We start from the raw sequence: 24244 nt of genomic DNA, 5'->3' as shown, positions 1-24244 counted from the left end.
CTATAGTGGCCTAACAAAATCTGGAATAAATCTGCCAATATTAGACACACATTCCTGGGTAATAAAATCTCTTGCATGTGATCAGTAATTTATATTAGATGCATAATCCAGTATAATCGCATAAGTTTTAACAGTTGCATTTTAACTGAGCAACTGTAACACCTGCTCCTTTATCAGTGTAAGTCTAAGCTTTCTGTTTGCCTCTGTAAGCAAATTATGCGACTTTCAGAAATTTTGCAGCAGGTTCTGACTGTCAAATATTTCAAAATGAGTGTACAAAAATGTACATCCAAGGCAAAAAAAATCTAACAACAGCCACTTTAAATGAAACACACAAACTAGTCATTGAGTCGTAGGTCATTCTTAGAAGTTTTATATTTCACCACAGACAGTCTGTTAAAAGGTGACAGAGAGAGAGAGACGAAGGCATGGCACTTCAACAAGGATGTCCTTCATAACTTCAACCTGAGCTTTTCTTTTTTCTTATCTTTCTCTCTCTCTTTCCTCAGTCCCAAAGCTCTGTACAGAAATGAAGTAACCCAGATTGAGGAGAGGATGGAAAGAAAGACTGTAAACTCTCCTTCTGTAAAAAGCCATACAGTCATCCCTCCACCTCCCGTTTTCCGACATGATGTCACAGTCATTTCAGCATTACCACAAGCTGATTGGGCTGATTGTTGAGAGCACTGCTGTGCTGTTGATCTCTCGCATCATTTAACTCTGATTGTTACAGTTGGGGTTTGTCTAAACAAGCAACATGGCTGCCATTTTTCTTTCTCTCCTCCTCATGTCCTTCAATTCTTGCTCTATCCCTTATGTGGTGTGTGTGAGGCTCTTCTCAATATGTAATTTCCTGTCCATTAGCAATGAGGGAAGATGTAAAAAAAATCAGTTAAGCCCATATCCTCTTCATGTCATCATACTCATTATTCATAACTTGACCAAGCCAGATCATAACACTGTTTTACGCAATTAAAAAAAACCCTAAAAATCATAGAATTACTTTCTAAGAAAGGCATAGATATGTCCAGACCCATGGTGAAAAGTGTGAAGGAAGGAATATGGCATCCCCCAGAGACCAACCCAATCCGTAGTCTTTCATTATGGGACCGGCGTACCCTCCTCCCTTCTCTCCTCTCCACTCCACGGCGTGTTTGTAGTGGTGAGAGAAGTCGGCAAATGCCGCAAACGCCGGGCGCGCTCCGTTCTGGCAACAACTCGGGCCGACCTCATCAAAGCGAGCCCTCATAATTTGTCACAGAAAGCAACCAATTAAAATGCGTTAGGGGAAGAGGAAGGCCTACAAGCGGGGTGGGGGGAATGACAGTGAAAGGGTGGTGGGGTAAACGGGCAAAAAGATAGCATCTGATTAAAGAGTCCATACAGCTGTTGCGAATCAACCAGGCCCAAACTTTCAAGGGAAAAAAACTAAAGGCTCAAAAGGGGAGCAAGGAGAGGAGCAACACTGGCTGGATTTGATGCACTGTGTTGATGTTTAACACTTCAGAATGAGACAGTAATACAGTGGAGAGAGGGCTGAACATTCTGAATTGACTTACACACATATCTTACACATATACCCTCAAAGTGACTCTGTTTCAAACCTCCGTATCACTAACACATAACCTAGTCCTCCTATTTTTGCATATAGCAAACAAGGCATGACCTGACTGATACTGAAAAATCTGTAAGGTGTATTATATTTTGTTTTTGTTTTTTTTTCTTGAAACTGTCAGTGAACGCACTGTCATTGCCGTTAAATCCCTACTTCTTTCCTTCGTACCTCTCCTTTTACAAGAGCCTCCTGGTGTATGAATAAAAAACTTTTATGACGTATTTTATATCACTTTTCCTCTCAAAGCATCCATTCTGCCTTTTTGTAGGAGTAGCTTGTGAACTCTGATGTGTGGTGCGTACATATTTTTTTCCTTGTTGTTGGATATGGTGGCAGGCCTGTGCACATTTGCATAGCCTCCTTTGCAGTGTGTTTCTCGTGTCTCGCAGCTGTGGCAGGCGTGTTTTTTTTCCTTTCTGTTTTCTTGCATGAGATCACAAAAGGGTGACAAGGAAAGTTTGGGTCTTTTAGCCTGTCTGATGCTTTGTGCTGATTAGCCGGGCTTGTGCTTCTCGTACATTTTCTAGGTAATGGCACAGTGAGAAAAGGCATAAAGCAAAGCAGGACAAATAATAAAAAAAAACCTAAAATCTTTTTCAGTTGAAATTAAAAAAAGAGAAAGAAGGCTACTACATCTTTGTTTGGGGGAGGGTATCAAAAATAATGACCCTTCTAATTACTGTTATTCTGACGCTAATCGCTAGCTCTCGCTGAATACCGTGTGTTTCTTGATCCGGCTGATAACAAGAGGAAAGAAAACAAGGAGAGGCAAGTGCCTACAGCCAATGGTGTATAAATCAAGTGTGTATGTATGTGTGTTTTGGATCCTGCTCCAGAAGCTTATCCTCTCCATCTTTGCTACTTTTTTGTTTTTTTGTTTTTTTGGGTTGCTTTGGGAAAGTGCAGGCTGCGTAGAAGGGGGAGGGAAGCTGGTTCACAAGGCCTCAGCCACTCAGCACAGAGACATGCACCAATTCCCTGTGCACCCTTTCCAGCTGCACCGTTCACATAACCTCGCCTGTCCCCTTCGGCTAATGATAGCAGAACCCGTCTCTCCCTTCTCTTCCTCTCTCTCCCTCCCTCCCTCATCTATACTCGCACCCACAGTCTTTTCCACTCCCTTACACCACTGCTGGGCACACATCCCTCATTCCCTCTTCTGTGAACTTTGCTTTCCCTTTTTGTTGACATGAGTGTGTTTTCCGAGCTATTGGCCCTCCTTTTTTCTGTTTCTCCACCCTGAGAAAAGTCCTGAGGTCGTTTGACTCCAGGATGGACTGAGAATGCAAGAGAGACTACTCACCCCCCCTCCCCCCTCCCACCCCAAACCCCGACTGATCCTCCTTCCCAGCTCACACTGATAACTCTCCCCCAGTTTTTCTGTTATCGTCCTTTCCTCCAACATATCCCTCACTCTGCCTCACTGTGCCTGGGTCTGCTCCTGGCTGCAGCGTTTGGGCCAGCGCTCCTGCTGCGCATTATCCCAAATAAACAACTCATTACACATGTAATTAACCGAGGGGGCTATTGCAACAGCGGAAGCTAATCCGTGCTAACATTTGTGGAGGAGGGAGATGCAGGGGTTGAATATGTGTGTGCCTGTGTGCACGTGTGTGTGTGTGTGTGTGTGTGTGTGTGGTTATGTAGCATTGAGAAGGAAGAGGAGGGCAATTGAAATAAATCAAATCCACATCCCACCGAAAATTAACAATTGTTCTCCCCTTTCTATCACACTCACTATCTCTCTTGCACGTGCTCTGTCATGTAGGGTAATCCCCACGGATTTCACATTGCTCTTGTTTTCTGAACAATCTGAGAAATGGGTCATCAACATGCTGCATGGCAGCGTTCTGATAAAAACTGAAAATAAGGCACTTTCCTTAGTAAGAAAAACCATGTGCTTTCTGCACGTGGCCAGCTTAATTAACACACAAAGAGTCAGACAGTGAGATGGATAGATGGGTGGGGTTAAATATTGCCTAGTTACTCTGAAAATTCAATAGAGCCTGACAAGGACACTTTATTTTTATTGCTAAAGATGCACTAGTTCAATAAGATTAGACCTCAGAGTACAGAGTAAAGAGGCAAAGTGTCTCAATCACTATGCTTGTTTCTGTACAGCTTTCTTTCCCTCAAAAGCCGCGACATGACCTGAAACAAGACACCAAATGTTGTGTGTATTTAGTCAGATGTATTATTATTATTTCAAAAGTGACAGGAAGTGGGCACAGGGCCTTTGTCCACTCTTTATCTCTATCATTCTGGCTGTCACTGTCGCTCTGTCCTAGCTTATGATGCATTGGCCTAAAGAACATCCCTGCAGGAGACACATACAGATCGTGTGAATCTGCAAGGATGTTTTCAGAGTCACATTCAATCACACTACACCATTAATTCCAGTTCTCAACACCACCCGCATACTAGACTACTGAAAAAGTACCTAAATCATGTTCTCACAAAGCTGTTTACACCCAGTATATGTGAATAGCATTGATTTGAACTAAAAAGGATATTAATATTAGGCCACACCTTAAAATGTCCTCAGAGTAAAAACACAACTCTTACATCATATTCTGTCATAGTGTTTTTCTGGGGTGGGCATAAACGACAGAAATACAACACAGTGCTTGAAGACGGTTACCCATGTGTATCTCAACCTTTGGTTTTACTGAGGCTTGCCACCAAGTTGCAAAACACGCAATGCACCAACAAAGCAGTGCCACATTGTAAGAACCATATGTTTAATCAGCTTCATAATATTTTATTCATGAGGTTGTTGCCTTCACGCTCTCTACAACTGGCTGAAAACTCTTTAAGAAGTTTGCAGTGTTCTACATATACACATGATCCGCACAATGCGTTCGCAAAAGCATAATGTGATGTAATTTCTTGCAATAACAGCAGCATATTGTCATATCACCCACACCTAGTGTATAGGTAGTGGATGAGCAACTTAGCAAGCGTATTTCAGTCCACAGAATTTATGAAGAAATAAAATAAATGATTCATGCATATATATATATAAGGCATGTTGTGGACATGGAACTGATTGAATCTATGCAAGAACTTTGCTTGCCTTTATTAATGTGTCTTTCAGCACATGCAGGGGTATTTTATGTGGTTGGGAAAAATTGTAGAATATGTATAAAATGAGCTACACCAAATGAAGCAAATGAGAAGCAGGAAGAGAGGGAGAGAGACACGGGTGCTGGATGTCAGTGGAACTGCTAAGGTAGCCAGAGTCTCGGCATGTATCCCCTCACTTCCTCTGCTATTTATAAACCTATTCGCAGCTCTGGTCCAAAAATAATACACGGACCATTTTTAACTCAACAATACTGTGAGCTCACACAGGTAGCCACCGGCGCGCGCACACGGGACGAGCCGAGTGTGGGTGAACAGGAGGGGAGAAAAGTCAATCTCACGGCTGAGCTATTTCTGTCGGGACAGCGTTGTTTAGGAAGTATGGGCCAGGGGCAAACTAGCAAGCTTAATACCACGCCCGTGTTACTTGCACTGTGACATAGGAGCTCCCCGCATACACGCATACACATGTACACACACACACACACACACACAGGGTTAACCACACAAGGTTATTTGTTTTTCCACTGGGGCCTACAGGAGCAGCTGCAGGTGAACGCAACCACCCCCGCAAGTCCACTCATTCAGAGAGAAGCAAGGTCCCTCTCGCTTTCGCATCTCTCTCTATCTCTCTCAGTCTCTCTCTTTCTTTCCTTCCTTCTTTCTTTCTTTCCTTCTTTCTTTCTTTTGGTCTTTCTTTCTCTAATCATTCTCTTTCTTCTCCCTTCTCCTCGCTGCTCTCCTACCAAACCTTGAAGTTTCAAATGAAGTGCTCCTCTCATTCATTATGCATACAACTCTGCGCTGCACATTTCCTCTCTCTTTCTCTCTCCCCCTTCTTTCCTTCTCTCCTTTTCCAGACAGTGCATCTGTAATAAAATTAATGACATCATTGGCTGCACTTTGGAGGAACTACTGGAAGAAAAGTCATACATCAAAGTAAACACACGGTGCTGCGGACAAGAAAGAAAGAAAGAAAGAAAGAAGGAAAGAAAGAAAGAAACATCTTTAATAGGCCATTTGCCCACTCTATTTCCATCACACAGTTAGACAAAGCAAAGGAATAAATGATGGACAAGGAAATGGGTTGAAAACAATGGTTTTGAAGGACAGACTGCAATATGACGACATTTTCATGATATATAGCATGATATTTAGGTTTCCTAACAAAGTGCCGAATAAGAAACACTAAAAAAACAATAATTCTAAGGATATTTCTATTTGGCAAAGGCTAAAGTAGGCTAAATGAAAAGTAGGGGAAATAGATGTATGTAATGTAATCAGCTACTTGTTACCTTAACAATGAAGTTAATCATTGTTATAAAAGTACAGACAGTAGCCACCTTTCAGAAAAGTCATTTATGTCACTGTTATAGCGCTGCATCGCTCATTGTATTGAAACTCCCTAGTTTTTAGCATGTTCAAGTAAACAAGAGAGAAAATTTCACAGAAATTATACTGAGAAATGATTTTAAAAACTTCCTGGAAAAATTCCTATTAATCAGGTATAGTATAAATTAAAGTTGCTCTCTCTGTGTGCAGATTTAAGGCTACAGCAGCCTGAAGGAGAGAGCCAGAAGCAGAAGCAGAAGCAGAAGCAGGCTGATTTGATGGGCCGCGAGGTGACAGCCTGTTGAAGGGCCCTGTACAGCAGCCACCCCAAACACAAAGGCATGAAGTGTCATAACGCCAGCCCCTCACACGCCTCTCCTCTCTTTCTCTCCCTCCTTCCTTTTCTTTCTCACTCCCTTTTTCTGCCCCACTCACAGCGCGTCCACTGCTGCGCATCCTTTTCTTTTGCCACTCCAGCCCCCTGCTTCGATGACAGGGTGCCGCTGATAAAGGCGCAGATGACTGTGGAAATATATACAGGTGTGTGCTGAAAAAACACAGGAAAGGCTGAACTAATGCAGTGCACGCGCTGCCTAAATCTCAACCACGAATGGAACAAAAACTTTACCATTTAACTCCCTACACTCAAACTGAAATGGTGATTCACGCTCCTTGTGTTTCGTCCCAGTAGAGCTAATGTAGTGTTTTTCAACGCTGGCTAACGACAGCATGAGTATATTCCGTGATAAAATAACTGCGTCATGAACCCTTTTGAAAAAGCGGCTCAAGGGCCTCCACCTTCCGAGCCCATTGTGGAGACAGGATCTACTAAAAATATCTCTGCGCTGGTCTGACGGCGGCTTTTCAGATGGATGCTGCTCCTGGCCGGGACACAGAGGGCCCTCTGTCCCCCTCCTTCACTCCCACCAGAGGATGTTACAGAGTGACAGGGCTATGCTGCCCCCACTGACAAAGATAAATTACATTCACTGGAAAATATTTCAGCATCCCCCCCCCAAGACACACACACACACACACACACACACTTCCTTCTGCATCTCATTTTTTTTTTTCTTATTTTTCAGCATTTCTTGGGCATTAGCCAGCACTGCGATAGCACTGTGACATGTTACTGCTTCACCTAGAGTCTCCCTTGCTGAGGAGCGCACTTGACAAACACACTAGGCTGAACATATAAAAGAATAGCTGCAGTCCTGGCTGGGTTTCGCCAAGTGGTCGGAATGAACATAAAATCAGGATCTCAAAGAGCATTTTCAAGGTTATATTTGGGATGTCATCTGTTTATAAGCTAGGTTTTATTTCACTTGCAGGGTCAGCTACCAAAAATAAAACAACAACAAACAGATACGGCCTCAAATGGGAGCCTGGCGCCTTTAATTACTGGATGCTCACATTGACAGTGAGCACATACGTGTATGTCGCTGAAGAGAAAAAAAGGAAATAGTATCTTCTTAGAGGCTCCTCCATGTAGGGGTGATCCGATATTTAAACAAATTCTTCTCTCAGTGTTTCTCTCTCTTATCTGCTCCTATTCTTTTCTCTCCTCCTTTCCCATAACCGTGCATAATCAGGACACTTGGACATCATTGGTGATATTACATAGTGGTGAGGAAGGCCAGGAGTTTTGACTTTTCAGACCACCCAGTGGCCTAGGAGCAAAAAAAGAGCTTCCTTCAGTACTTTACAGTGCTATTTAGAATGAAACCTTGGCCATACTCTTTGTGCAGAGAGACTCAGAGCTCGACGTGGGTCGTATGGATGAGAAGAGTCCTGCTGTCTTCATAGCCACATACACATTCACACACACACATCAATACACACACCGCCTTCTCTATCACACAGCCTCTTTCAAGTCGGTTCTGTCGTCTTTCACAGCTCTCCTCTGTCTGCGCATACACAAACATAGACAAAAATGTACCGAACTCCTGCACAAACCAAGCCGCCCACCCCACCTCCCCACACGCACCTCACAGGACTCCACCCAAGCGCACACACAGCAATGGTGTATCGCATGAGAATGAGCCCAAAACACATGGCTTTGCAAACGAGCACTGCTCAGCTCAACGTTATGCAGAAATATTCTGAAATATGTTTTACAATGTGAGCAGACATCAAAGGCAGTTCAATTCCTCGGTGATCTCGCAAACACCCCTGCCAAACAAAACCCATATACACTGATAGAACATTGCCAGGCATCACTGTTAATTACTAGATAGAGGCAAATGCAGAGACGAAAGTCACCAGGACAGGATTACGTACTTTGGGTACATTTCCCTAGTGCTGATGTAGTGTACCCATTCAAGTGCAAAATTGGAAAATAGGCTGAAGCAGGCTTCTTTGCTTTGTGTGTAAATTAAAGCAATTAGACAAAAGGAAGACAAAAATATAATTTATTATATAATATATAAATATCAGTAAATGTACACAAATCTCAATAACAGTTCCTGTAAACAAGCTTTAATAATTAATAAAAAGTTTACTTTTTTCTTAGAGTGACTTAATCACCTGTTTGCGCTGGAAACTTACTGAGACTTGCGCGTTTGCCTCCGAGCTTAAGCATTAAAAATAAACATTTGCTAACCTCGAAGGCAAAGATCATAGAGTGATCTTACGGCAAGGCACTCGAAATAAATTTTGCTCAATCGACAGTGAAAATCGTTCGCGTTTAACAAATACATTTACTCACACATGCCACCATGAAGTACTTTATAAGAAGGCTCCCCTTTGTGCAAAAGATAAATAAGCAGTCACAAAACTGCAAGACACACTGATTTCCTTACCTCTGGGCAAGAAAAGTGCAATTACTTCTAATTACTAATTACTGCTAGATCTAGCCAATCTGATATTGCAAATGGAAACATTTTTGTAAACTCTTTATGCCCTTGACAAACATTAATGGACTATTCCTAAGTTAAACTCTAAAGCATAATAATGTGGGCCATTAAATAGTTTAATTCTGATGATGGTAAGTTAGCGTTTAAAGTTTAACAGGAATGCCTGTATGATTTCCTCTCACTAATTAGATATCCAAGCACAATTACAATAGTTTAAAAGATGATTAACAATTTAAAATGGAGCTACTGCAAAATCTTAACAGCAGAATTCCCAGCAGGTGTTACAGTATTGTGAGACAGATATACACTGTGTGCTCCATGCCCCTGACAATCGGTTTAGGTCCTCTAGCCAATCCTACTGACACGTGTGGAGCTAATCCCGCTCTTTGGGGGAACTGTTGTCACTGTTGGTTTTGTGAATCGACACTGGCAAAATCCCTAGTGATTTCCCGGAGACGACAGGTCTGAGGAGGACCTCTGTGTGTGTGTGTGTGTGTGTGTGTGTGTTTGTGCATGTATGTGTGTGTGTGTGCGTGCATGCATGTGTGTGTGTGTGTGTGTGTGTGTGTGTGTGTGAGAGAGAGAGAGAGAGAGAGAGAGAGAGAGGGAGAGAGAGAGAGCTTTCTGTATATCTTCATGTTAACATGTGAGTGTGTTCACCTTCCTGCTGGGCAGATTAGCCAAACACTAAATCCCAAGAGAACAACAGGTGAGACAAACATGCATGCATTTACGGACACACACACATACATACACACACACACACAAAGCGCGGCTTCATTGATTGCATTTAGTATGTGAGGAAACAGGTTCACAGAGTGTGTCTGAGGTCACTTTTGTCTAGTAAACACAGTTTACTGTACACACTAAAAAAAAAAACACTATATATATATATATATATATATATATATATATATATATATATATATATATATATATATATATATACCATTCCAGTAAATAAAATATAAAATAATCATCTCTTCAAAATGAGAGACTGCAGAATGTACTGTACTCTTACGGCCAAACCTTGTTGCCCAAAGTTTCAATACAGATATAGTACGACGCTTAAAAGTACTCTCACAATCGTACAAGATCATAACTCATATCACATATTACTCATGAATCCTTTTTAATTATTATATCAAACAGTGATATTCTGTGGTTACCTGTTTAATTAAGAGTGTAAAAGGCAATGAGAGAAATCAAACTCAACACAGACGCACCGAATCTTATTACGAGCAATATTTATATTAGAGTTTAATCCCTGAGAGGAATAACACATTTTATGAACTTTGTGGGTTTGCAGATAAGCAAAATAACATCCTCAACTTAATGTGTGTTTACATATTTCTAACTTTCTCCATCACTTTTAGACTTGGAAATATTAATATACTGAGCACTATCATTATTATTATTATTATTATTATATTTAGAAATACTGTCATAGCTATGGGGTGGATAATGTTTGAAATAACAAGTGCTTAATCAGCCTTAACTGCACTATACACTTTTTTGCCTAGTGATTTTTTTTTTTTCAAATACCAAATATGAATATGTCCAGCTTTTGTTTAAATCAAAGTAATAAAATAATAAAAATAATGCGTTGCAAAATAAATTTAAACTCTTTAATAGCTGGAATTGTTGCAGTAATTTAATTGACAGTAGTTGTGTCCTTACAGCCAAGACAAGCATTTAAAATAACTTGGAAGTCTTAAAACTTTAAATTTAATTTTTACATGATAAAACTAATTAGCTCTTTCATGATAGAATTGAAGATTTTTTTTTAAACCAGATCTCCAGTAATAATAAGCAATAATATGCACATGTACAGAGACTTTGAGTCAAAATGAATGTAATAATCTGAGGTAAGAACTTTTTGGAGTTTTCAGCTAGTCATGACAGAAATGAATTTTAAAAACAGTAGAAATAGGTAGAGTTTTAGTGTAAATAAGTTAGGAGAGAGGAGATGTGAGTAGAGCAGTAACACACCGCTGTGTGCTGTGACCCTGTTCATCTCTCACCGTTATATTCTTAATAATAAGGTCATTAAAGGCGCTGTTCTACATTTATAACACATCAAACCGGGGCTTTACAGATATCATTCCCGTTAACCGTCGATGTTATAAGGGGTTTGTGTAGTTAAGACTCGTCAGAACTACAAGGTCAAACCTCTTTGAGTCTTTTGAAACAATCTCTTGCTCCTGTACTCTGTAGTAGCTACAATAAGTCTCTGTTTTGTGCTAAAAGGCTAATTTAGAGTCGCGCGAGAGCTGAAATGTAACGGTCGCCTCACGCGAGCCTAACAACTTTAACTTGGAAGTGGCACGCGCAGAGTCTAGCTGCTGTACAGTGATCTGTGGAATAGGCTAACACTAAAAAAAACATTACAGCGACAAGACACAAAGACTCAAACTGTGACTCGTAACAAGTGTAGACGCAAACATTGTCACTGTCATTGTCACTGTCGTTGTCATGTGGCGTTACTTACTTCATTCTGTATGAAATGTGGCCGGTGGAGCGTCCGTCCTTCCCGCCGGAGTGACAGAACGCGGAAAGGCGTCTAGGGAAGCCGGGGTGGACTTGGGACCTTCGCTTAGCTGTCTTTTTAATTTTAAATCCACCACGGATGGGGAAGAAACTCAAAACAAAAACAAAACAAAAAAAAAAGCAAAGAAGAAAAACAAAACAACACGCCACGCGGGCAAGAGTGTCGCTCTGTGTGAAACGAACCCGGCGGCTGGAGTGTCGCGTGAAGCTGGTGTGTGTGTCTCGCGCCGTTCGCGTCTACTGGTAGAGGCTGCAGCTGAAGGATGTTCAGCTCTGCTCCGCTCGTGCACTTCTCTCCCCCTCAGTCAGCGGCGCGTGCCTCTCCCTCGCCCTCTCCGCGCCACGACAACTAATCGGGTTTACTCATGAAGTGGGGGCGGGCTCACATCACTCCCGTGTTTTAATGAAGGCAAGAAAAAAAGAGGGAGAGGAAAAAAAAAAAACCCACGCCTTATTAATAACGCCTTATTATCTCTATCTCTGCCTCATACCTGGTGAAGAGCGTGAAGCCAGCTCCGGACACCTTTTCCCTCGTTTGGGATTAAACCGGGCTGTTGTTCTTGTGCACAGGCCTGAAGAGCGCAGAGAAGTTTTATAGACACTGTAACTGCAGGGCCATTAAGTGTACACTCTTATAAATAAACTGCACTTTTACTTGTCATTCTGGTGGTGCATCTTCTGTACCTCTAGTGTGTAGTTTCATACCTTCAAAAAGAATTTAAGGTATATCACAGGGCATTAAAGCCTTACTCTTACTAAAGGTAATTAAAGGTACACCACATGCACCTTCCCAGGTAAAAAATACACACTGAGGTACCACTGATGGTACCATCCCAACAGCAAGGACAAGTGAGAGTGTGAGAAAGTGAGAAATTAAAGAATTACTGTACTTAGTGTGTGTGTGTGTATGTGTGTGTGTGTGTGTGCAATGTCTAGATACCTAGAAAATATTTAATGAACACTTCTCCACTTAATTCAACTCTAGGTGTCTGTTCAACAGGTAAACTGTACCTTTCTTGCCACTGGAGTCCTGTTTTGTACCTTTAGTGCCCTATCTGTGACCTGGGAAAGCTAGTACTGTGTAGTGTACATGTCAAACTCATTTACAGACCATGGCTGTAACTTTGGGTACATATTTACATTGGTCACCTTATTGTTCCTCTTACTACTATACTAACCACATTAGGGCCCAGATCTAATTTGCAGAATAAACCACTGGATGGTTCCAGAGAGGACAAAAGGCAGACAATATTCAGTTGTGTCGTGCATATTGTACATGCATAGTTTTTTTTTTTTTTTATATATATATATAATTAGTACTAAATTACACAACAAAATCCCCAGTGTTCAAATAACATGTTATTATTATTATTATTATTATTATTATTATTATTATTTATTTATTTATTTATTTTTTTTATTATTCTGATACATCCGTTTTCTAGATGCATTGAAACCTTTTTAATGATTGTTTCCAGGTCCGTGTTTCTATCTCCACCCACCCCCCCAGCTCATCTTTCAACAGGTTTCCTTTATCTCTTTTGATTACAGCTGACACAGATGCTAAACATGAACAAGCATGCTGTGATTCAAAAAACATTCCCTGTGTTAATATGCCGAAGACAAGTCATGCTGAGGTTAATTAATAGGCTGGAATATTTCATACATGACCACTGTGCTCAGACTTAGTTTACACTAAGATTGTATAGTAATGCTGAGAGAACAGAAACCATGATTATAGTGGTTCTTTCAGTTCCTCCTCAGATCCCGAAACCCTGACGTCTGTTTCTATATTTCTTCACAGAAATATTGCATTACTACATCCAGCTTCTGCATGACAGGTCTGTGTTTCTAGTGTAGTTCAGTGACAGACAAGCTAGAGTCAGAGGTAAAACATCAAACAGGTTAATGAATTAATCAAAGCAGGTAATCTGCCTGACAGACTGCAACCGGACCTGCTCGTGTCATTTTACATGGGATCCCACCTCTGGGTCCCAACTCATAGCGAGCTTGAGAAGCATTTCCTCTCGTTCTTCAGGCATTCAAATCAATAGGCTGTGGTTGCAGCAGCTACAGAGCTGCTTCAAAGCTCACAATCCTTCCATAATTATAATGTATACCTAAAGCGTTAATGCTAATGAAATTTCTGTCAGTTTCATGGGTTGTAAAGCACAGGCGGTGATGTAAGGCAGTTATTAGTTGACTTTTCTGCAAGTTTGGAAACTTTATGTCTCACCCACCACATTCGCAGTTCCTTCAGCTCAATCACTCACTCCTCCAGATCGTCACGCATGCAGTCGCTCTAGAAACGCCTTTTGGATTTCAGTGTGCGCTCGCGCTTGTCTTGGTTGGCATCTGGTGGAGATGGAAAGAAGAGGAAGAACAAAACAAATTCATTTATGCCTGCAACACATTTCTGTAGTAGGACCAAGGTGTGCTGTTCAGGTTGCTCAGCATGGAAAAACAAAAAAAAACAAAACAAAACTAACAAAAAAAAAAACGCTGAGCTGTCTTGTGCATATGTGTGAGAAGGACCAAGAGGGAATCAATGTGAGAAAAAAAAACAAAAAAAAAACTTTGTTTGCAATGGTCAGATTTGATTGGCTTTCACAATTCCTTGGACTCAGAACATGCTTTGTCAGGAGCTATGGACATTCTACTGTGTACATATGCTGTCTTGTACACTTGAGAGATAAATATTGTACTACCTTTCAGCACAACCAAACAACACTTTATATGATGTTGTTTATGATCTTTTTATCTAGTTTTTTAAATGAAACCTGGGAATCTGCATAGTTAAAATCCTAACAGGATCGATCAGGTTTAACATCCTTAGATTGTTCTTTGTGTGAGCCACGTGTTACTGATCCTACATCAGAGCCTTGATTCCTATGAGTCCTGCTCTTCCTTCTTCTATTTCAAACTGTCATAATATTCCCCGAAAAAAGATATTTTTTCTTTCAGAGCACAGCACTGTCACTGGGGTGTGTCTCTTTTAGTATGTATCTTTCTCATGGGAACATGTCTGTAATTTAGCTTAAAAAAGCTTAAGGGTCACTGTCAACCTTCTTGTGTATCTAATTTGGGGATCAAAAATGTACATGTACATTTAAATAAAACATGTAAAGTTTTATTATAGTCAGGTCTGTAGACTTCTATCTATCCTATTCATTTATCAGATGCCCTGATATAAGAATCCTGATCTAAATTGCACTATAAAAATAAAAACAAGGCAAACAATAGCCAGTTGTGTCATGCATGCCTGTATGTTTAGACTATTTGTAGTATCAGAGTAAATGATCTGGTTAAATATTGAAATTGGCTCAGTTGATAGACTGAAATATGCTTATGAATTGCGCACCACATAGCATGTCTCATATGCTATTAATACCCATATATTCATCTTGATACTAAATAAGATATTTACCCTACACACAGATGCATTTGCTTAACATCACGTGAGATTTCAGTCGGCTTTCCAGGGACCAAAAAACGGCAACTGTTATTTGAATGATCCTTTTTTAAACACCCCTAAGTTATTCATTCATTCATTCATTCATTTTGTGATTAAAATATCATCTGTAAAATATCACCTGGGCTTTCAATTTTAGTTTAGATCTAGCCACTGTGAACCACTGGAGGTGTTACTGTCTCATTGTGTTGCACTTCAGCCGGCCAGTCGTTATACATAATGCGTGTTATTAACATCACAATTCTAAATGGGTTTTGTTAGAGGAAGAAAGAAGAACAAGGCTCCTATTTCCTTAGAACGTGATAAACATCAGTGCATTTCTCTTGGCAAACAGAAATCATCAAATGTGTGTTTGTACTGTGTGTATGTGCATGTGTATAATCTGCTCATGTGAAAAGCAATCTGGCTGTCATAGCTGATAATGTTGTCAAGCACTCAAATCAGAGTCTTCACACTGAGCGGTACAGCACTGGGGAGAGAACGGCCAGATCACACATCTCTCTCTCTGTCTCTCTCTCTTCTTTTCCCCTCCCCACTTGTTCTTATATCAGCTACAGACTGGTGACAGATTAAAGGAAAACCCAACATCGGGTGTCTTATTAAGGTGTCAGGCCTTGGCACAGATTGTACAAGTCTCTGGAACTGTAATGGAGGGATGAACACTGTCCTTCCAAAAGATATTCCCTCAACTGATGCTGATGATTTGGTGTTTTGATGAGAGTGCTGTCGCTCCAAAATCTGCCGTAGGTGTTCAATTAGGTTTGGAACTGGTGACTATGAAGGGCATAGGATTTACATCACTTTAATACATCAGAACCATTCACTGATACTTTGTGATGTGTGGATGGGGGCGGGGTCATCCTGGAAGAGACCACTCCCATCAGGATAGAAATGTTTCTTCACAGGATAGAAGCGATCAGTTAGAATAATTGTGTATTATTTTGCAGTATTTCATCTTTCTAAAGGTACAAGTGGACACAAACCATGCCTGCAAAATGTCTCCACAGCATCACTCACTGATTTTTCATTTGTTTAGTTTGTTAAAATGTAATAATTTAGATAATAATTTTAATAATTGAGATAGATAGATAGATAGATAGACAGATAGATGAAGTTGTACTTTCTCTGAAGCACATATACTGTACATTTTTTTTCTAATACAGATGAAATTCATTACAATGCTATAACTCTGAGACTAGCAAAAATAGCATCCCATCTATGCACTCCTAAATAATTAAGGCTGGTAGAATTTGTGCAATTAATATCAAACTCAGCACTTTTGCATAAATAGAATTACTCAGCCTAAAAATTACACAGCCTTTAAATGTCACACAGTTGTCCACAGACAACCTACAGACTGACCGTTATAACCTTTATAAAGATAATAAAGATTATATTAACCAATATACGCAAGTCTGGCAAGAGGTTTGTTATGACTGCTCAGTGTTATTAAAAAATTCTCTATATATTTTTGTAAAATTTTGGACATTACTTCTGCAGTTCTAATGTGTCTCAGCAGCATTACTACCTTATCTATTATAAACAACACTGGAACTTTCTAAAAATTTAAAAGCAACTTCATTGTCAAAAGTGTAAAACTTCTAACCAGTGCTATTCTTGTACTGCTGTTCCCTCGCAGTTCCGTTAAAGAGTTACACTATTTTTTTTCTGCTGCCCATGTCACTGTGAGGTTGAGGACGCAGTGGTTGACTCATGTGGGATAAATTTGGCAATTTGCTTGTTCTGTTGGGCAAACAGCACATCAATACTACCCCTTTGATTCATTATAGATGAACCATGAGCATTGCAACACCAGCTACGCCTTTGTTCAGGTCGTCGCTCTCGTTTCAGGCTCTGGAAAAAAAAAAAAAAAGTCTTGTAGTGTTCTAGTTAAATGAACAATGGTGAAGTCTTTATCTCCCTTGTCAGTACACCTGTGCTTTGTCCCACTCACCCCAAGACCCTGCCACTATATAGCTAGACCCAATAATGAAAATACTTTTTCAAATTTCAGAAGTTTTAGACTTGTTATAAGTCTAGGATCTATACATGGTGGGGTTTTTTTGTAGTCTTTGTCTTAAGGGAGTTGCTAAATAAGTTAAAGATGTTTGAAAGAAAGCTTAATATACTCCTCAGCCAGCAGGGGCAGTCTAGAGCTTTCCGAATACTGTCCATCAAATCAACATCTTAGAAAGGAAATATGTTTAACTAATCAGCCTCAGGTAAATTCAACAACGTAGTATTTTCTCTTCTAATGCTAAAACCAGCACTTAATATGGTTTAATAAACACTGAATATGAGATACTCCATCTAATTAATATACAGATGCATACAAATGTATTCATTTTTACAGATCTAGTCAATCCTGCTAGTTATCAAGATCATAGCTGCACTTCCTGTTGTGCAGTAACCTGACTTCTTGATTCATTAGTACTGAAAGGCAAAAATGTAGCAGCAGCTCTGACTGACAGTAAATTTTCTAGAATGCTGAAGGGGTTAGGGATTGTGTTTCCCGCTCAAATTTCATAAACAGAGCCCTGAATACAGAAAATGAGTAGTCAATAAAACGAAGAATAACTGCAACCATTCTGGTTTATAATCAGGTTGTATAGTAGTATTTAGGAAATAACATACCTAAACTTTAATGTTTTATGGGAATATACATTTTGTGTAATTGGCTTTGAAACCCAATTTGTAACATGCAGCAGCCAGAAGCAGCTGGATGAAGTCTCTTTATTCAGTCCTTTCCAAGTCTAATATTCCAAATCCATGGCCAGGTCAGAACACATCATCATCATCGGAGGCAAATTCATAGAAACCTGAATACTAGGTGACTGGGAAAACATGGAGCATGACTTGCATTAAAATGACAGTATAACCACGTGCAAGGTCACAGGTTTATATTAATGTGGCCGTTGTACTGTATATTAACATGTTATTATTTATTTATAATAATGGTTTGTATGGCAGGCTCTCCACAAACTCCACAAAAGGATTAAAGTGCATAAAAGTTTCGGATAAGGAAATGTTTATTTAACATTTTATGGAAGGAGTCTCCAGTGTCAACATTTTGTGAAACCATGAGAGATTAAGCTTTTTTCTGTTTTCTGACAGAGAAAAGTCTTCAGGACAGAGGACTTTGTTCTTCTCAGTAACATGACAAGCTGTGTTTATTTTGTCTTGTTACCTTTGAGAGAGAAAAAAAGAGAGGCTGGTAAGGGAATCAGTGTTTATAGCGGCTACAGGTTAGGAACGAATGTTTCATGAACATTACATGTAACTTTAAAAAGTAGGACATGTCATGCTTTAATAAATAAAAATTGTTAGCAGTGGCAAATTGCTGTGGTTTAAGAGGATTAAAATACTTCCGCTTCATGGTGTGCTGCTTCACATCACCCCGTTGTTAATTATTTTCCTATAAGCGCATGCATCACTGTTTTATTCCTTCCATAGTACGGCATTTGAGATGCATTCAAATGTTGTATTGCACTCAAATTGCCTTATATAATACGGACTTAATTATATTTTATATAAAAAGAAAAAGAAGGGCTATTTTGACACACTAGAAGGGCTATTTTGTGTGTGTGTGTGTGTGTGTGTGTGTGTACAGTACGTGAGAAATGTAACCATGGTTTGCCAACAGTGGTTCGTGGCAATGACATTACTTTCTGACTCTATTGATAAACAAAGAACTAGCAGCACAGTAGTGAATTCATTAATAGAATAAAATCACAGTGCGATCACTGTCTTGGCAGCTCATTCAGGCTACCACTCTTTAAATCAGTGCTTGTCCTTCACTTGGCAAAACATGGACGTGCCTGATGACAACACTGTCCTTTGCGAGCTGCCAGCATGATGGCAATGATTTGCTGCTGCTGTTGTCACATGGCTAATATATGCATATGGAAACTCTTCGAAGACATCCAAGTCAGACTTTACATTTAAAACTTTCATAAAACTGCTCGAATATACTTTGACCTAGTGATTATCACTCCAGTTGAATATTATTTCGAATGTGTATGTTGAATAAATATTATGTTTGATGTGTCTTAACTAATATATTAATATATACTTTGAGTTCACCTTAACTTTGGTCCAGATGGTAGGTTAGTGTGTATCTATTTCCAGCTTATCTCTGAAGTGCAAAAGGAGGTCACGAGGACTCCTGTGTTTATGGAGACTGAAAGTCTGGGTTCATCAGGCAAATATGTCTGAAGTTCTCTTAGTTAGACAGTGTCTCCACTTCATCCTAAAACTGCCTCGGGTCCTGCGGCTGTTCCATTCATAGCTATTCGTCTGAATTATTTGGATATTTTATAATATTACAATTCCTATTCAACGATGGCACATTAGCCCTCCTTACTATTTTATGAAAATACATCAGACTGCTAGGTAATGTTAACATTGCCTAGTATATGATAGTCTCTAAGATAAGAGAGAAGGTACCTTAATGTAGGCAGTGCTCTCCCAACCCTTAGGTTCAGCCTAGTATTATTGCCAATGGAAATGACGCAAGCAAGCAAAGACAGACTGAAAATAATTTCAAATGCAACTATCAGAGTTGGCTGGGCCAAAAAGTACAGTTTATGTCCAAGCTCTTGCAATTATGGAACTTAAATGCATTATGGCTATTCCAGTAAATAAGTCTCGTTAACAGTAATATTGCTTTGCCGTATTTGACCTTACGCATCACACTCTCAAAAATCCAACCCTGCCAGACATACAAATGCTCCCAAGGAAAGTTTCTACAACTTCCTGAGTTCCTCTCCTTCTTTTTAGTGTAGTACGGTGGTTTCTTTGTATATTTTAGCCTGAGGCTCAAAGTTCCCCTTGTCTGTCGATTGCTTCACATGAAGAAAAAAAAAAGGGGGGGTGGGGGGTGGGGGGAGAAAGAAAAACGCTTCTAATGATTTTTCCTCTTTTGAACGGTTGGAAAGTCATAAGCTAGGTGAAATCTGCACAATTGTTATATTGTTTCACTAGTCCTTTTTTTCTTCTTTTCATAATGGTGGCACTAAAAAAGATGCCAACATGCCACATTTTTCTGTCTCTAGACTCCGGGTGCCAACCGGTGTTTCCTGAGCTTGTGCAGCGGCCTGACAGATGTTGTGTATTATGGACACACAGTGGAAAAACCTACATGTCCTGGCAAATAGACTAAACTGGCCATACATTAGTTTCTGGAGCAGACAGTATATATATGGTATGCGTGCTATAAAATTAGACCACAGTAAGGCAAATGGACTGTTTCGAATAAATCATACGAGCTGCTTTGAGGATTTTAATAATTTGCCATTTATTGTTGTCTGACATTTGAATGATAGCTATAATACATTTAAACATGTGTAACACCCTCCTTCTATTTGCTTTTGCTTCTATTTTACTTTTTCATATTTGAGGCTCCCCCCTTCCCTTCATGTCTTTTAAATTCTCTCTGTCTGCCTCTTATTCTGCTTTTTCTGTGTTTCTTTTTCTCCCTTTCTTTGGCTGGCCACAGAAGCACAGCGGTGAAATACAGTATATAAGGAGCTATTGTGCTGCTTTAACCCAGCTGCTCCCAACACCCTTCAGGTGGTAAAGAAAACTCTCCCCCTTTGCTGAATAATTCAGTCTATGGTGGAGAGTCAGTCTCATGTAGCTCCTCTCACCTTGAGCCCTAAGTCCTGCTTGGCCATGACACTGTGGCCTTACTGCCCTTTGACCCTTGAGACTGGAACGTATGTACTACAGGGAGTCTCATGGCACTGGATATTATAACACAACCCCTCACAGCATGTAACACACGTTTAACAGTGTTTGAGCCATCTTTTAATAGGCATACTCAGAATGAGCATGACAGGACACGGACTTTACGATGACAGTTTGTGTATTTGTTCTAACGACTCAGGTACTTTTTAACTCACTTGTAAAGATTTTCTTTGGATTTCCTTACTAAACCCTGCCAGGTCCAATAATTTGCTGTTCAAATAAATTGGAGTTGTGTTTGCGGTGAGATCCACTCACCCTTGATTAACGATAAGAATCTAAAGCCATCTGGGACCATTTGCTGCTAGGAAAACTCAACTCTCCTCCCACACAGGCGATACAGAGCTTCTCCCATGGTGAACGTAGATGGATAGGAACTCACCGTGACACAGCAGTCAGACAAGCTCTCACACAGGGCAGATTTACTGAACAAGGCGCCGTCTAAACCACTTTGTGGCATCAGAATCACCCTAGACTCATTCTTATGCAAACAGGATCAGACATCAGGCAGGCAAGAGAGATTAGCCTGAGATCAAAAGGTGGTGAAGTGTCATGTTTTGTAACTGTATGGTGGAGAAGAGCAGGGAAGGAAGGAAAGAAAGAAAGAAAGAAAGAAAGAAAGAAGGGGGGTGTGGTGGGGGTGGGCAGCTAGGATACACCCCAGCATAGAATACTACTAATATTCATATTTAAATTATGAAAAAAAAAAAATGCAGAGAGGGCAGCAGGATGGTGCCCAGATTGATCCTGATCTCAGGCTACGGTCTGTGTGGAGTTTTCCATGTTCTCCCCATGTCTGTGGGTTTCCTCCAGGTTCTCTGGTTTCCTCCCACCTCTCAAAACATCCTGGTGACTCTAAGTGGCCCCTAGGTGTGAATGTGTGTGTGCATACATGATGCCCTTGGATGGACTGGTATCAAATCCAGAATGTATTCCCACCCACTGGTGTTCCCGGGATAGGCTCCGGATCCACCATGACCCAGACCAGTGTTAGTGCTGATGAATGAATAAACGAATGAATGAATGAATGAATGAATGAATGAATGAATGAAGAACACACAGAGACAAAAGAATTATAGTGAAGAAAATTATTTCTTTTCTTTCTGCTTCATCTCCAAGATGGTTTCCATGTGTTTAAAATGTCATAGTTAACTAGAAATTTGTGTTATATATGAAATACTTACTTGACAGACTATAATATGGGCCGTGTAACTTAAGAAGATGGCATCTGGATCTGCAAAAGGCAACATGGTCACTACTGCAAAAGCCACATGCCGACTAGGATTAATATAAATAGACGTGGGGGTTCCTTTCTGTTTCAACAACAGGGTTTCATGATTAATGGGTGTATTTATTCAAACAGAACCAGTTTTACTTCGGAGTTTGAAATTGCTACAGTTCTACTGTCTTGGTCACCTGCTTGTGTAACCAGCAGTTAATACTGGAACTACCATTGTTCTAGAAAAGCGCCAGGATAATTCTCAGTCGCTGAACATTTCAAATAAGCCTGAAAGAGCGCTGAAAATGGTAAAAACACACACAAACACAAAAAATATTTCTACACAGCTACTGCTGAGGCACAAGATAGTGACTCAAAGGGCCAAGAGAGGATCGACGGCAAAGAGTGCACCTTTTTTGCTGTAAGAAAATAACAGAGCTCTTCCCCAGCCGCCGTTCTGATCAAAGATTTGTGTGACGGAGAAGGGGGAGTTTTCAAATGAGGAGCAAGGGAGCTTTTGTAAACTGGGTCATAGTTGCCTTGCTTCAGTCTCCTAGGGGAAGCGACACGGCACTGCCTGAACACCCAGGAAGAGAGGGATTAGATGACAGAGATCTTGTCAGTGGCACTTCTTCCAAAAATGCTGCATCAGAAATATAATTCTGCGAATGTAAATAAATCTTGGGCATGTTCATGGGGGTAGAGAGTGGGTTGATATTAATGTTTGTTTTCAATTGTTTTATATCATAACTTATTGCCATCACATTTTTATTGAGTTTATTTATTTGCATTTCTTTTTTCGGGGTGTGTGGGTGTGTGGGGGGGTATGAAGTCTATTTAATCATTTCGCATGTTCAAATGAAATTAAACGAGGTCCATTTTTAACTGGTATAAAAGAAACATTCATAACACTTCATTGATTTGCTCAGGCAATTACAAAATGTGCATGTATTTAATTAGTACCAAAAATCCTTCAGACATGTTCACAATATCATGTTAGGTCACCACTCCTAAACCTTTATTTCAACGGAGTAGAAAATGTTCGATGCCATAAACAATACTCGGCTTTGCATATGTGTACCTAACAGAAACTTATTTTTAGAGTTATATAAAATTTATATTTTATATTTCTACAATACCTTCTGACTTTCCCATGCCAATATGAAACCTTGACACCAAGCGTCGAGTATAATAAAATTTTGCTATGTTAGTTTGTACTTCATATCACAGAACTTTCTGTAATATAAGATATTACAGATTCTGCCGCAGTCAGTGAGGCTGCTATCACACTAATTGACTCTAAGGTTAAAAATTAATAATTTTAATTCTGGCTCCTAGAGCATGTTAGATACAACGAATGTAGGCTAGGATCTCCTGTGTGATTCCATTTTATTACACTTTTTCATAAATATTTCATATTCTCATGTGTTTCTCTCTTTTTTTTTAGCTGATGAAGTTTTTGTGGTATGTTTTGTGTCTTCTTTCACTTCAGAATAAGTGAAATCCATGCTAGACTAATACATTGAAAACTTTAAATAGCATACCCCAATACATGATGACATAACATCCCATTATTGCACTGAATAATTTAATGTAAAGTCTTTGACATACAGTATAATTCAACATTTTCAGACAAATTTCAAGCACCTATTTTGTCTTATATGTTAAAATGACTACTTCACAGCAGTACAATCCCAAACATGAATAATATTTAAATGACAAAATACCAGTATTACCAGTAATACCAGTATCAACATAACTGTACCAGGAAGAAATCTCAGTGTTTAGCGGTAATAGAGTCCCAAAACTTTCCATGGGAACAATTTCTTAACTCAAATAAAGTGGAAGGAGGAAGGGGAAAGCTGGGGAGAAAAACTCACCCGTTTCGTTTTCGTGCTTTTCCAGGAAGTCACACCCTCCAGTTCCTGCTGTGGGCCAGGTTAATCAAACATTCACTAGACTACACAAGATTTTACACAAAAAAAATGTCCTGCATTAATTAAGCCAGACCAGCTGGCTTTGAACGGTAACCACCCGATTTGGGTTGTCTCCCCTGATCCTTTTTCGCCTCTGAACAGGGTGTCATACACACACTTTGACATGAAGACCATACCCCCACCCTCCAGCCCGCAAAAACACACACCCTGTGCCAAAAAAAGCAACCTGTAAGATTTGGGGTCTAGAGACACAAGCACTTGGCAATGCCCATTCTCCACCTGCTCATGTCACTCCAGGCCAGAGGGTATATTTAGTACTTTAGAGGTATCAGTATCACCCAGACCTTTGTCACTGGTGGTATTCGTGCCCAGGATTACTGCTCACCCCTACCCCACTTCAACTGAAAGCATGCCAGAAAGAAACAAATCCACGTT

At 40.0% G+C, this 24244-nt stretch overlaps 1 protein-coding gene across 8 annotated transcripts in view; it reads right to left on the bottom strand.

Annotated features, from left to right (window-relative positions):
* mef2cb (myocyte enhancer factor 2cb) overlaps positions 1-23964 on the bottom strand; it is a 66817-nt gene extending 42853 nt beyond the window's left edge. For 3 of the 8 annotated variants that reach the window (XM_053228786.1, XM_026931232.3, XM_026931234.3), the window contains exons 1-2: positions 23753-23964; positions 13677-13791 (exon numbers count right to left, since the gene is read on the bottom strand). The gene's annotated coding sequence lies outside the window, so the exon portion shown is untranslated. Of the gene's footprint in view, positions 1-11377; positions 11802-11927; positions 12009-13676; positions 13792-23752 lie in introns of those variants that run through there. The other 5 variants (XM_026931231.3, XM_053228785.1, XM_026931233.3 and 2 more) reach the window with 3 other exon arrangements.
* Positions 23965-24244: the final 280 nt, after the last annotated feature.

This window comes from Pangasianodon hypophthalmus, chromosome 24, assembly GCF_027358585.1.
Source record: "Pangasianodon hypophthalmus isolate fPanHyp1 chromosome 24, fPanHyp1.pri, whole genome shotgun sequence".
Lineage (NCBI taxonomy): Eukaryota > Metazoa > Chordata > Actinopteri > Siluriformes > Pangasiidae > Pangasianodon > Pangasianodon hypophthalmus.
The sequence above is the reverse complement of the archived record's forward strand: the minus strand, read 5'-3'. Positions and strand labels throughout refer to the sequence as shown.